Raw genomic sequence first — 12,210 nt, 5'->3', positions numbered from 1 at the left:
TCAAGACAGTAAGTTTCATAACCATGGCATGACCTTTAACCATCACTGTAATAACATAAACTGTGTAATTGAATCCATGCATTCATTTCTTGATATCCTTAACCATATTAGATAATCATGTACTAAGACATTATGCTTGTCACATCAAATAAAGAACCATCATCATCAAGGACCCATCAATATCAACAGACACATAAGGCAATCTCATCAATCACGCCATAGAACACGGATATACCCTGGAAACCCCGTAGGGTGAAAACCAGCAAACGTTTAATCTTCTTATTAAACGCTCGTGAGGGTTTTCACCCCTCACTCAATGGCTTATAAGGGATTCCATCCCTTAACCATTGTATTAAAATCTTTACAATGAATTATCATTAAGCTATCACATAACTAGCTGAAAGCTAATACAGCTTACATGTAATCTTTTATTTACATACCGCCACATACAACATCCCTTGTGGCATAATGGTTCCAGCAATAGACAATACTGCAGCTTGAATCCATCTGCATGGACGAATAATCCTTTTTCCTGCCATAATGTTAACACACACTTTCCTTGGCACCATCTGCCATCGTTTCCTGTCAATGCAGTCATTAACAATCTTGGCAACAAGATTAGTTACATTACTATTCAAACAATAATCAACATCTAAGAGATCTTTTAACATCTACTCATATGCATGAGCACGCATAACATACTAGCTAACTAGCATATATATATACCCAATAATAGTGTTTGACCTCCACAATGTTTACTAATGCATAACTCTTTTTAAGAGTTCTAACCATTAGTTTACAAGTCCATGTTTCTTCTAATACATATAACACAAGGGTCAAGATTTATGCATACAAAGAACACATCTCCCTAACACGATGACTGTTCTTTGAGCCATTAGCTTATCCTAATACCCCTTCTTTAGTATATGCAATGGACATAGTCTTTTAATGATACAAGCATCAACTCATTAATTACTTCTTTAACCAAGAAAAGAGATAAACTAATCAGCCTTTTACCATACACAATACCACCTGCATTAACCTATTCTCTTACAAAGAGAACATCTAAAATCAATCATTCTTCTAATGCATGCACTTTCTATCTTTGTGATCCCATGACAAAGAAAGCAACCATGCTTGAATTTACTCTTAGCACTCTTCATTTTAATGGACTTACGGTCAGTTAATATACAGCCACGGTATCCGAATTGTATTCGCTACACTCAATAATTTGCTCATACAAACTCTCCCAATACCCTAAGCAATCAATACATTACAAAATGTATTATGACTTTCAACAATGTAAATTCAATTCCAGATTCATGATATATTAGCACATCACCTGGTCATGCTGCCATTAATACCCAGCGTTTGACTCCATGGTTCTTCATATTTTAGCACATCAACTGGGCATGCTGCCATTAATACCCACGGTTGAACCCCACGGTTCTTCACACAGATCTAAAAGTAGCATATTATTGTTGGCTACCAAATTTACTACCGCTCTATTTCCACAACAGGATCTTATGTGGTTCCGCACAGATCCAGGTTAGATTTACGCATTAATAAAAATATTTGTTTTACAAAAATATTTCTACAGATACTAATATCCTAGTAGCTTCCACACAGACTTAAAAACAAAAACATCATCCCACACAAACCCCTTTGCTGGTAGCTTCATTGTCATGTCTCATCTGGCAGCTATCCCGGCAGCCTTGCACTTCCAACACAAACCCCTTTGCTGGTAGCTTCGTTGTCATGTCTCATCTGGCAGCTATCCCGGCGGCCTTGCACTTCCAACACAAACCCCTTTGCTGGTAGCTTCGTTGTCATGTCTCATCTGGCAGCTATCTCGGCGGCCTTGCACTTCCAACACCGCTCAGTCGCCCAATTTTTCCAGGAAGTAGCAAATCCATGCTCTCCATGACATTCGCGGTTAGAACTTCGATCTCAAGAAGAAATTCCAGGAATCCATTTCGAAATCAAGAATCAGTTTCCATTTCCCAAGCCCCCATTAGCGCCCTCTCTGCCATTCTTTAATCGATCGCTTTATGGATAATAAAATTAGTTTTTGTAACTAACTCGTGATCTTTTCTTTTAAAAAGAATTATTATTTCATAACCCAATAATTTATGTTAATTTATTACCACAGGGATGTTACATCTCACTACCTCACTCCTCATCCCTCTCATGTCTACTCTCTCGTACTTACTCTCTCTCCCTTTGCTCCTCTCTCTCTCTCTCTCTCTCTCTCTCTCTCTCTCTCTCCAATCCTCTCTCTTCCCCCATCAATTGACTCCTCTCTCTAAAGTCTTGCATCTCGCTCTTCCTCTCTCTCCCTTTCTCTCCTACCTCCCTCTCTCTTCCCCTGTCACTCTCTCTCTCTCTCTTTCTCTCTCTATCCCCCCGTCACTCTCTCTCTCTCTCTCTTTCTCTCTCTACCCCCCCATCACTCTCTCTCTATCCAATCCTCTCTCTTCCCCCATCACCCTCTTTCTCTCTCTCCAACTATGTTACTATAATCCTTCCTCTATCCTTCTCTTTATCTCTCCTTTTTTGTCTCTTTATCTCATCCCTAAAAACACACTCTCTCTCTCCATCTCTCCCTTGTCACTCCCTCTCTCTCTCCACCTCTCACTCTCTATGTCATTCTTCTTCCATCCCTCTCTCCGCCTCCAACTCCATCTCTCTATCCCTTCATCTCTACTCCTCTCTCTCCCTTTCTCTCCTACCCTCCTCTCTCTTCCCCCCCTCCTCTCTCTCTCTCTCTCTCTGCCCTCCAATCCTCTCACTATCTCCCTACCTCTCTCTTTTTCTTTCTCCCCCCTCCATCTTTGTGTCTCCCTCTCCCTCTCTTACCCTTCTCTACCTGTCTCACTCCTCTCCCCCTCTCTCTCTCTTCATTCCTCCTCTCCCCTCTCCTTTAGTTTATCTCCATCTCTCTCTTGTCACTCCCCCTATCTCTCCATATCTATAGCTCTATGCCTTTGTTCTTCCCTCCCATATATATCTAGAGTTAATATATATTATGATATATTAATATATATTATAATATAATAAATTTAATATTTTATTAATCCAAAGTTATTAAATATAATAATAATAATAATAATAATAATAATAATATAATATAATATAATATATTAATATGAATATTAGATTTAATCATAAATAATATTATTAATCCTTTAATATTAATATTAGGGTTAATAATAGTTTTTTTCATGGTATTAATAATAATTTGGCCCATGGCATTTGACCCATAGCCTCATTTTTTAGTGTGAGTAAGTATAAAGAAGTTTATGGCGTAAATATAAAAAGAGTTTTTATTTATTTACCATACCTCTGGTTTATTTATATTTATATTTAATTATCATATCTCTTTTATTTACCACGGTATTTGGCCCATAGGCTTGGTATATAATTATATTAATCTTATTTGATATATTTTTATTTATTTACCATACCTCTTTTATAAATATGGTATTTGGCCCATGGTATTAATAATTATTTGTCCCATGGTATTTGGCCCACAAACTTCATCTAAATAAAACCTCTTTTTTGAGTTTTGGTAAATATAAAGAGGTTTATGGAGTAAATATAAAAAGAGGTTTTATTTATTTACCATACCTCTAGTTTATTTATATTTTTATTTATATACCATACCTTTGGAGTAAATACTAAAAAAAAAAATTATATTTATTTACCATACTCTCTGGTTTATTTATATTTTTATTTATTTACCATACACTTTTTTTGAGTATTTGTAAACCTCTTTATATTTTAAATTTATATTGTGTTTATACATAATAAGAATTAGATTGATTTTTAAATAGCGCTGACATTATGTTAAAAATGTTAAATGTTAAATGTTAAACATTACGTTTAAGTTTGCATTTATGTTTACATTTAAGTTTACATGTTTACTTTTTACGTGAGATCCACCCCATATGAGTGCCTCTCAGTCTCTATGTATTTCTTCTTTCCTCCCTCTCCCCCCCTCCAACTCCATCTCCCTATCCCTCCCTCTCTCTATGTATTTCTTCTTTCCTCCCTCTCCCCCCCTCCAACTCCATCTCCCTATCCCTCCCTCTCTCCTCCTCTCTCGCTACCTCGCTCCTCATCTCTCTCAATTCTACTCTCATACTTACTCTCTCCCTTTCTCTCCTATCTCCCTCTCTCTTCCCCCATCTCTCTCTCTCTCTCTCTCTCTCTCTCTCTCTCTCTCTCTTCCCCCATCAATCACCTCCTCTCTCTAAAGTCTTGCATCTCGTTCTTCCTTTCTCTCCTACCTCCCTCTCTCTTCCCCCATCACTCTCTCTCTCTCTCTCTTTCCCCACATCACTCTCTCTCTATCTCTCTATCCAATCCTCTCTCTTCCCCCATCACTCTCTTTCTCTCTCCAACTATGTTACTATATCCCTTCCTCTATCCCTCTCTCTATCTCTCCTTTTTTGTCTCTTTATCTCATCCCTAAAAATACACACACTCTCTCTCTCCATCTCTCCCTTGTCACTCCCTCTCTCTCCACTTCTCACTCTCTATGTCTTTCTTCTTCCATCCCTCTCCCCCCCTCCAACTCCATCTCTGTCACAATCCTACCGTAGATATATAAAAAAAAAAAAAAAAAAAAAATTAATCTTTACATTCTCAACTTTACCATACTCCTTAATCTGCACACACTCTGCCATATCAAACAGTCTACTCGGACCATCAATATCCTTAGGAATATTCAGACCCACGAAAGTCTAAACAAATGTATGTATTATGGTTTTGTTTGTATGCATCGGATATGTTACTTGGCAACCGGATATGTGCGTTGGCATGTTTACATTGTGACCGGAGTAATAATCCGGCGTTGAGTTGTTGAATTGCAATAAGTTTTAAGGACAATTGTTTAATGATCCTTAGTACAACTGGCATGCCTCTCCTGCTCGGCCATGTGAGCAAGCAGGGTCCCGTACCCTCATTCCTCGCGCCTATGGTTCCCGCTTCATTTCAACGGTGTGGATCAACCGATCTAGATCCGAGGGTGGAGGTTTGCCGGAGGGTTTTAGGGTTCATATTAAGTTGTTTGAGTCTTCGCTCAGCTCATTTGGACCTGGCGCCGCTCCCAAGTTTGGCTTGTCTCTCTGCGCACAGGGGATTTCTCCCATTCACTCCTCCACCGAGGTTCCATCCGCTACGCAGGAGTTACTCATCCGTTTCCCCGAGATTAAACCACGCAGGTGATGGCATTCTCTCATAGTTAAATTCATGGTTTTCCTATTATGAGTATTCTTTTCTTACAAGCCTCACCGTTGATTTTATATGTGTGTTAATAGTTTTCGTATTTCTTTGGTGCATGAAGGTGGATGCTACGGTAATGAAATCTTCCGATATGCAGGACGATGGACCCTCGGCAACCCGACCTTCTTCGCCGCATATCAGGTAAGCAATTCATGCTCGATTGATTCTTGGGTGCGGTATTTGGGGTTTCCCTTTTGACTGTTGTGGCTACGAGATTTATACATACTCGTTTCCTTTTACTTGCTTTCAGATTTTCATAACTTGACCAGAAGTTACCCAGGACAGGGTCCTTGGGGTTTGCCTCCGAGGCTACTCATGTTTTTTCATATTCTCAGGCTTCGTTGTCTCGGCTTGCCTTGTTGGGTTGTGAGGAACAGTCAGTTCCCTTCAAACGGGAGGTGCCTTGGCAGTCCCAGTAATTTAAATATCTCGGTTTCCTTTCTGTATTTTATAAACCATTATCCAGCTGTAATTATTTAAGAAACAGAGTAGTAAAGACTACTAGCTTGGACCGGGTCGTGGAATATGGAACCTCTCTGTTTTCTAATGAATATTATTGTTTTATTTTGAATTCACCGTTCTCTGGAATGATTGCTTAACTCTGTAAATGTAAATTTATTTCTTGAGTTTTTTTTGGAAAGTTTAATAGCAGACTAAACTTTACTCATGAGAGCCTTGGCTCCGGTACTTGGTGAACTCGACTTTCTGAAGTAATTTATGTGTTTTATAATATCATTACAGTCATATATATGTTCTCATGATTCTATGTTACGGCGGAACTACCATTTTCTTTAAGGGAAAAACGTAGGCTTTCTGTTCTGTTTCGACTTATTGTTCTTCTTCGAACTGCTAGGGTTCCTTACTATCAAGATGTAATAATTATGATGGAAGGGTTATGTTTATTTCTGAAAATAAATGTGCAGTTGTTTTTTGAACTATAGATTTCCTTACCGCTGTCGCATTTTGCTACTGTGATTATGGTGAAAACATGCAGTTTGCAACTTCAATGTTTATTAACTAATGATACAGTTAGGGTCTGGTCCATTGCTTTCTTGAACCTTCCCTTAGGATTACTCATGCCTTTACTGTCTGTCTATATGTATTTTTTTTTGTTTATGTTATATATATATATATATATATATATATATATTCGCTCTACAGTTTGTGCAGACTGTCATATATGATAAAATCTCGTATGGTCTCCCGAATTCCTTTAATGAACATACACACTGTAGCCGTTAAGGTTATTAGTTCCGGTGAGTTTTTCTACCACAGTTCTGGTAATCCCGGCTCAGGACCCGCTACCTTACCCTCTGCTAAGATGAACAGACTCATAGTCATCGAAGCTTATTTATTTCCTTTATATATGTAAATAAATTCCTCAGTATTCTATACAGTGATGATTGACCTCTGTTTTGTGTCTTGAAGTACCAATAACCATAACAGAATTAGGCCCTTCTTATCAGTCATTTATTGGTTCCTCTGTAATATTTGTTTTGAGCAGATAGCATTACAGCATGCATAATAACGATAGAAGAAATGTATATTTTCAAATGATTTCACAGCTATTCTACTGTATTTAGGCTACTGTAATTTTCAGTTGACAATAATATCATGGAAGTATATTCACCATTGAAAATAATTTCTCCAGAAGCTTCTACTTACCTGGTCCGCCTAGGTTTGTAGATGCGCTACAGAAGTTCACATGTATCCTTTGTTTGCTCTTGACCACCCAACCATGAGATCCGTCGCTAGGACTGGGATCTCCCCCCGAGCTATCTTGCAGGCCCAAAGCCCTCAACAAGATGCATGCAACTTGTGCCTGGTTATCTGGTCCTTACCAGACTTAACCAATTTTTTCGTTCTTTTTTTTTTTTTTTTCTGCCTTTCCTTACAGCCCAGAATTTTTGTCTCTCCCTTCCCTTTTCCCTGGAGGCCTTTCCAGTTAGGGAAGGTAGTTTGTGCAGTTTTCACAATTGATTCCCTCTTCCAACTTCCTTTTAGAAGTTGCCAGCATTTCAAGAAGTATATTTTTTTTTAATATATATTTTAATTCACAATAATAAAAATAATATGATTAAAGTTTTTAAAACAGTCTTCCAATTCTGTCTTTTACCACAGTAAAATTCCAATATTTACATTCTCCGGGGTCATCACAGTCTCTCTATCTCCTCCTCTCTCTCCCTTTCCCTCCTACCCTCCTCTCTCATCCCCCATCTCTCGCTCTCTCTATGCCCTCCAATCCTCTCACTATGTCCCTCCCTCTCTCTTTTTCTCTCTCCCCCCTCCATCTTTGTCTCTTCCTTTCCCTCTCTTACCCTTCTCTTCCTCTCTCACTCCTCTCCTTCTCTCTCTCTCTCTTCATTCCTCCTCTCCCCTCTCCTTTAGTTTATGTGCATCTCCCCCTTGTCACTCCCCCTATCTCTCCATCTCTATCACTCTATGTCTTTGTTCTTCCCTCCCATATCTATCTAGAGTTGATATATATCATGATATATTAATATATATTATAATATAATAAATTTAATATTGTATTAATCCAAAGTTATTAAATTTAATAATATTACTATTATAATATATTAATATGAATATTAGATTTAATAATATTACTATTATTAATCCTTTAATATTAATATTAGGGTTAATAATAGTTTTTTGCATGGTATTAATAATAATTTGTCCCATGGTATTTGACCCACACACTTCACCTAAATAAAACCTCTTTCTTGAGTTTTGGTAAATATAAAGACGTTTATGGAGTAACTATAAAAAGTGGTTTTATTTATTTACCATACCTCTAGTTTATTTATATTTTTATTTATTTACCATACATTTTTTTAGTGTTTGTAAACCTCTTTATATTTTAAATTTATATTGTGTTTATACATAATAATAATTAGATTGATTTTTAAACAGGGACAACATTATGTTAAAAATGTTAAATATTAAATGTTAAACATTATGTTTATGTTTACATTTAAGTTTACATGTTTACTTTTTACGGGAGATGTACTCCCATACGAGCGCCTCTCGGGCAATTAAATTATTCTACTTCTACCCCCATTCGAGCGCCTCTCAGACAATTAAATTATTCTACCTCTACCCCCACTCCAGCGCCTCTGGGACAATTAAATTATTCTACCATTCTCACGTACTTCACTTCATACGACCAAATATGAATTTTTATGCTCTTCCCGACTTTGGTAAAATATCAAATTTGGACCATCATCTCAACTATGTTTCTTGTCTATTCTTGTTCTAATTGTAGGTTGTTCTCCCACATTTCATGCTAGTTACTCCAATGTAGGGCCAGTATGGTCACCTCTCATTAGTGTTCTGCAAGACTCTTCTTAGAATATCACTTGCATGTGCTATGCAGTCTCTACCGACTTGTACATAACACATTATTGATTTCCACCTCTCATTAGTGTTCTGCAAGACTCTTCTTAGAATATCACTTGCATGTGCTATGTAGTCTCTACCGACTTGTACATAACACATTATTGATTTCCACATCTAGATGCAGGTTCCCCTTCATATTCTTGATCGAATTCAATTCACTTTCATGGTCAATATGCCCTGAATGGAGTGTATATAGTTTGAGTAGCATGACGATCTTTCAATGCATTAAATCTATTTACACATTCAAAATTTCACTTTAAACAACAAGAAATTGCAATTTCACCCAAATTTTTATTACCAAATTTTGGTGAAATAGGCCAAAATTCTTATGCTTTGGTACACTACCTAACATACTCTAGCCTAAGCTAGCCTAGCCTAACCTATTCTAGCCTAGCATAACCTGGCCTAACCTAACCTAACCTGGCCTCGCCTAACCTACTCTAGCCTAGTCTAACCTAACCTTACCTACCCTAACCTACCCTAGCCTACCCAAGCTTAGCGTTGCCTACTCTAGCCTAACCTACTCTATGCTAGCCTAGCCCAGCCTACTCTAGCCTAGCCTATTCTAGCCTAACCTATTCTATCCTACTCTAACCTAAACTACTCTAGACTAGCCTAACCTAGCCTACTCTATTCTAGCCTACTTTAGCCTACTCCAACCTACTCTAGCCTAACCTAACCTAGCCTAACCCACTCTACTCTACTCTAGCCTAACTTACTCTAGCCTAATCTAGTCTAACATACTCTAGCCTAACCTAATCTAGCCTAGCCTAACGTACTATAGCCTAGCCTACTTTAGCCTACTCTAGCCTAACCTATCCTAGCTTAAACAACTCTAGCTTAGCCTAACCTAGCCTAACCTATTCTAACCTAGCATAACCTAGCCTAACGTACTCTAACCTACTCTTGCCTACCCTACTCTAGCCTATCCAACTATGGCCTAGCCTACTTTAGCCTACTCTACTTTAGCCTAGTCTACTCTAGCTTAGCCTAGTCTAGCCTAGTCTAGCTTACTTTATCCTACTGTACTATAGCCTACTCTAGCCTAACCTAGTCTATCCTAGCCTACTTTAGCCTCACCTATTCTAGCCTATTCTAGCCTATCATAGCCTACTTTAGCCTATCCTAGGCTAAACTAGCCTAGCCTAGCCTACTTTATCCTACTCTAGCCTAGCCTAGGCTACTCTAGGCTACCTAGCCTAAACTAGCCTAGCCTAGCATACTCTAGCCTAGCCTATCCTAGCCTAGCCTAGTCTAGCATAGCCTAATCTAGTCTAGCCCGTACTACTCTAGCCTACTCTAGCCTAGCTTAGCCTAGCCTACTCTAGCCTAGCCTAGCCTACACTAGCCTGCTCTACTCTAGGCTAACTTACTCTAGCCTACTCTATTCTAGCCTAGCCTAGCCTACTCTATCATAGCCTAGCCTACTCTAGCCTAGCCTAGCCTAGCCTACTCTAGCCTACTCTACTCTAGCATACTCTAGCCTAACCTAGCCTAGCCTAGCTTACTCTAGGCTAGCCTACTCTAGCCTAGCTTACTCTACTCTATCCTACTCTACTCTAGCCTAGCCTAGCCTAGCCTACTCTATCCTAGCCTAGCCTTGCATAGCCTACTCTAGCTTAACCTACTCTACACTACTCTAATTTATCCTAGCCTAGCCTAGCCTAGCGTAACCTACACTAGCCTAGCCTACTCCAGCCTAGTCTACTCTAGCCTAGCCTATCATAGCGTACTCTAGCCTAGCCTAGGATACCGTACTCCAACCTAGCCTACTCTAGCCTACCCTAGCATACTCTATCCAAGTGTAGCCTACTCTAGCCTAGCTTAGCCTTGCTTAGCCCAGCCTTCTCTAACCTACTCTAGCCTAGCCTAGCCTACTCTACTCTAGCCTAGCCTAGCCTACTCTATCCTAGCCTAGACTACTCTAGCCTACCCTAGCCTACTCTACTCTAGCCTACTCTAGCCTAACCTAGCCCAGACTATCTTACTCTAGGCTAGCCTACTCTAGCCTACCCTAATCTAATCTAGCCTACTCTAGCCTAGCCTACTCTATCCTAGCTTAACCTTACATAGCCTACTCTAGCCTAACCTACTCTAGACTACTCTAATTTATCCTAGCCTAGCCTAGCTTACCCTACCCTGCCCTAGCCTAGCCTAGTCTACTCTAGCCTAGCCTAATCTAGTTTAGCCTAGCCTACTCTAGTCGATCATACTCTAGCCTATCCTAGCATAGCCTACTCTAGCCTAGCTTACTCTATCCTAGCCTATCCTAGCCTAACCTACTCTAGCCTAACGTAGCCTAGCCTAACCTACCCTACTCTAGACTAGCCTACTCTAGCCCACCCTAGCCTAACCTACTCTACCCTAGCCTAGCCTAACCTAACATACCCTAACCTAACCTTGCCTAAACTAAGCTAACCTAAGTCAACCTAGCCTAGCCTAACCTAACCTAACCTAGCCTAGCCTAGCATAGCATAACCTAGCCTAGCCTAGCCTTGCCTAGCCTAACATAGTCTAATCTAACGAAGCCTAACCTAACCTAAGCTAACGTAGCCTAGCCTAGCCTAGCATAATCTAGCCTAACCTTGTCTAACCTAGCCTAACCTAGCCTAGCCTAATCTAATCTAGCCTAGCCTAAGCAAGTGTAACCTAACCTAGCCTTACCTAACTTATCCTTTCCTAGCCTAGCCTAACCTAACCTAGCCTAACCTAGCCCGACTTAACCTAGCCTAACCTAGCCTAGCTTAACCTAGCCTAGTCTAACCTAGCCTAGCCTAGCCTACTACAACAAATGGACTAAATGTATAAATGGAATGATCGAAATGAAATGGGTGATTGGATAGAGAGAAACTACAGTAATGGCTGAAGAAATCAACAAAAAATACTCTCATAAAACTAAAAGAAAGAATGAAATTCCCTTCACTAAAAGTAAATTCTCAAACTTATAGGCAAATAAACTACGACCACAAATACACTAAATACATAAATGGAATGAACACAACGAAATATAAAAATAATTAATTACTCCCAGCAAAAGAAATCAATAGAAAATCACCATTCTTCCCTCACTAATTTTTTTTTTGATATTTTTGATATTCAGTAAAATTATTACATAGTCAAAACTAAACCATATTGATATTGGTCGTGTGTTAAATTATAAGAGTAGAAATTTGCAATTTCTTTTTTCTTTTCCACAATCCTAGCCAACACAAATTTAGATACTCTGGCTCCATATTTAAAACTTAAATACAAAAGATTACACTGCTTACAATAAGACATTCTATCAACAAGTGTAATTAGTAAATATCAGTCCTTATACGTTTTAACTTTTGTTCTCTATTTTTTTTTTTTGCCTAGTGTGGAAGTTGCAGGGCCATGGTAATTAAGAACTCAAGAAATTAACCCTTATTCTTAACAATTAACAAGGTGGATGAGGCTCAGTCAAATCCATACAATTACCTTAATAGCAAATTCAGGCTCTGCAGAGAGGACCTGTTGACACCTTACGGAGAAGCCCTG

This window comes from Pinus tabuliformis, chromosome 9 (assembly GCF_031772625.1).
Source record: "Pinus tabuliformis cultivar Carrire ecotype Pingquan chromosome 9, CPIR1, whole genome shotgun sequence".
Classification (NCBI taxonomy): domain Eukaryota; kingdom Viridiplantae; phylum Streptophyta; class Pinopsida; order Pinales; family Pinaceae; genus Pinus; species Pinus tabuliformis.
This window is presented reverse-complemented; position numbering follows the sequence as displayed.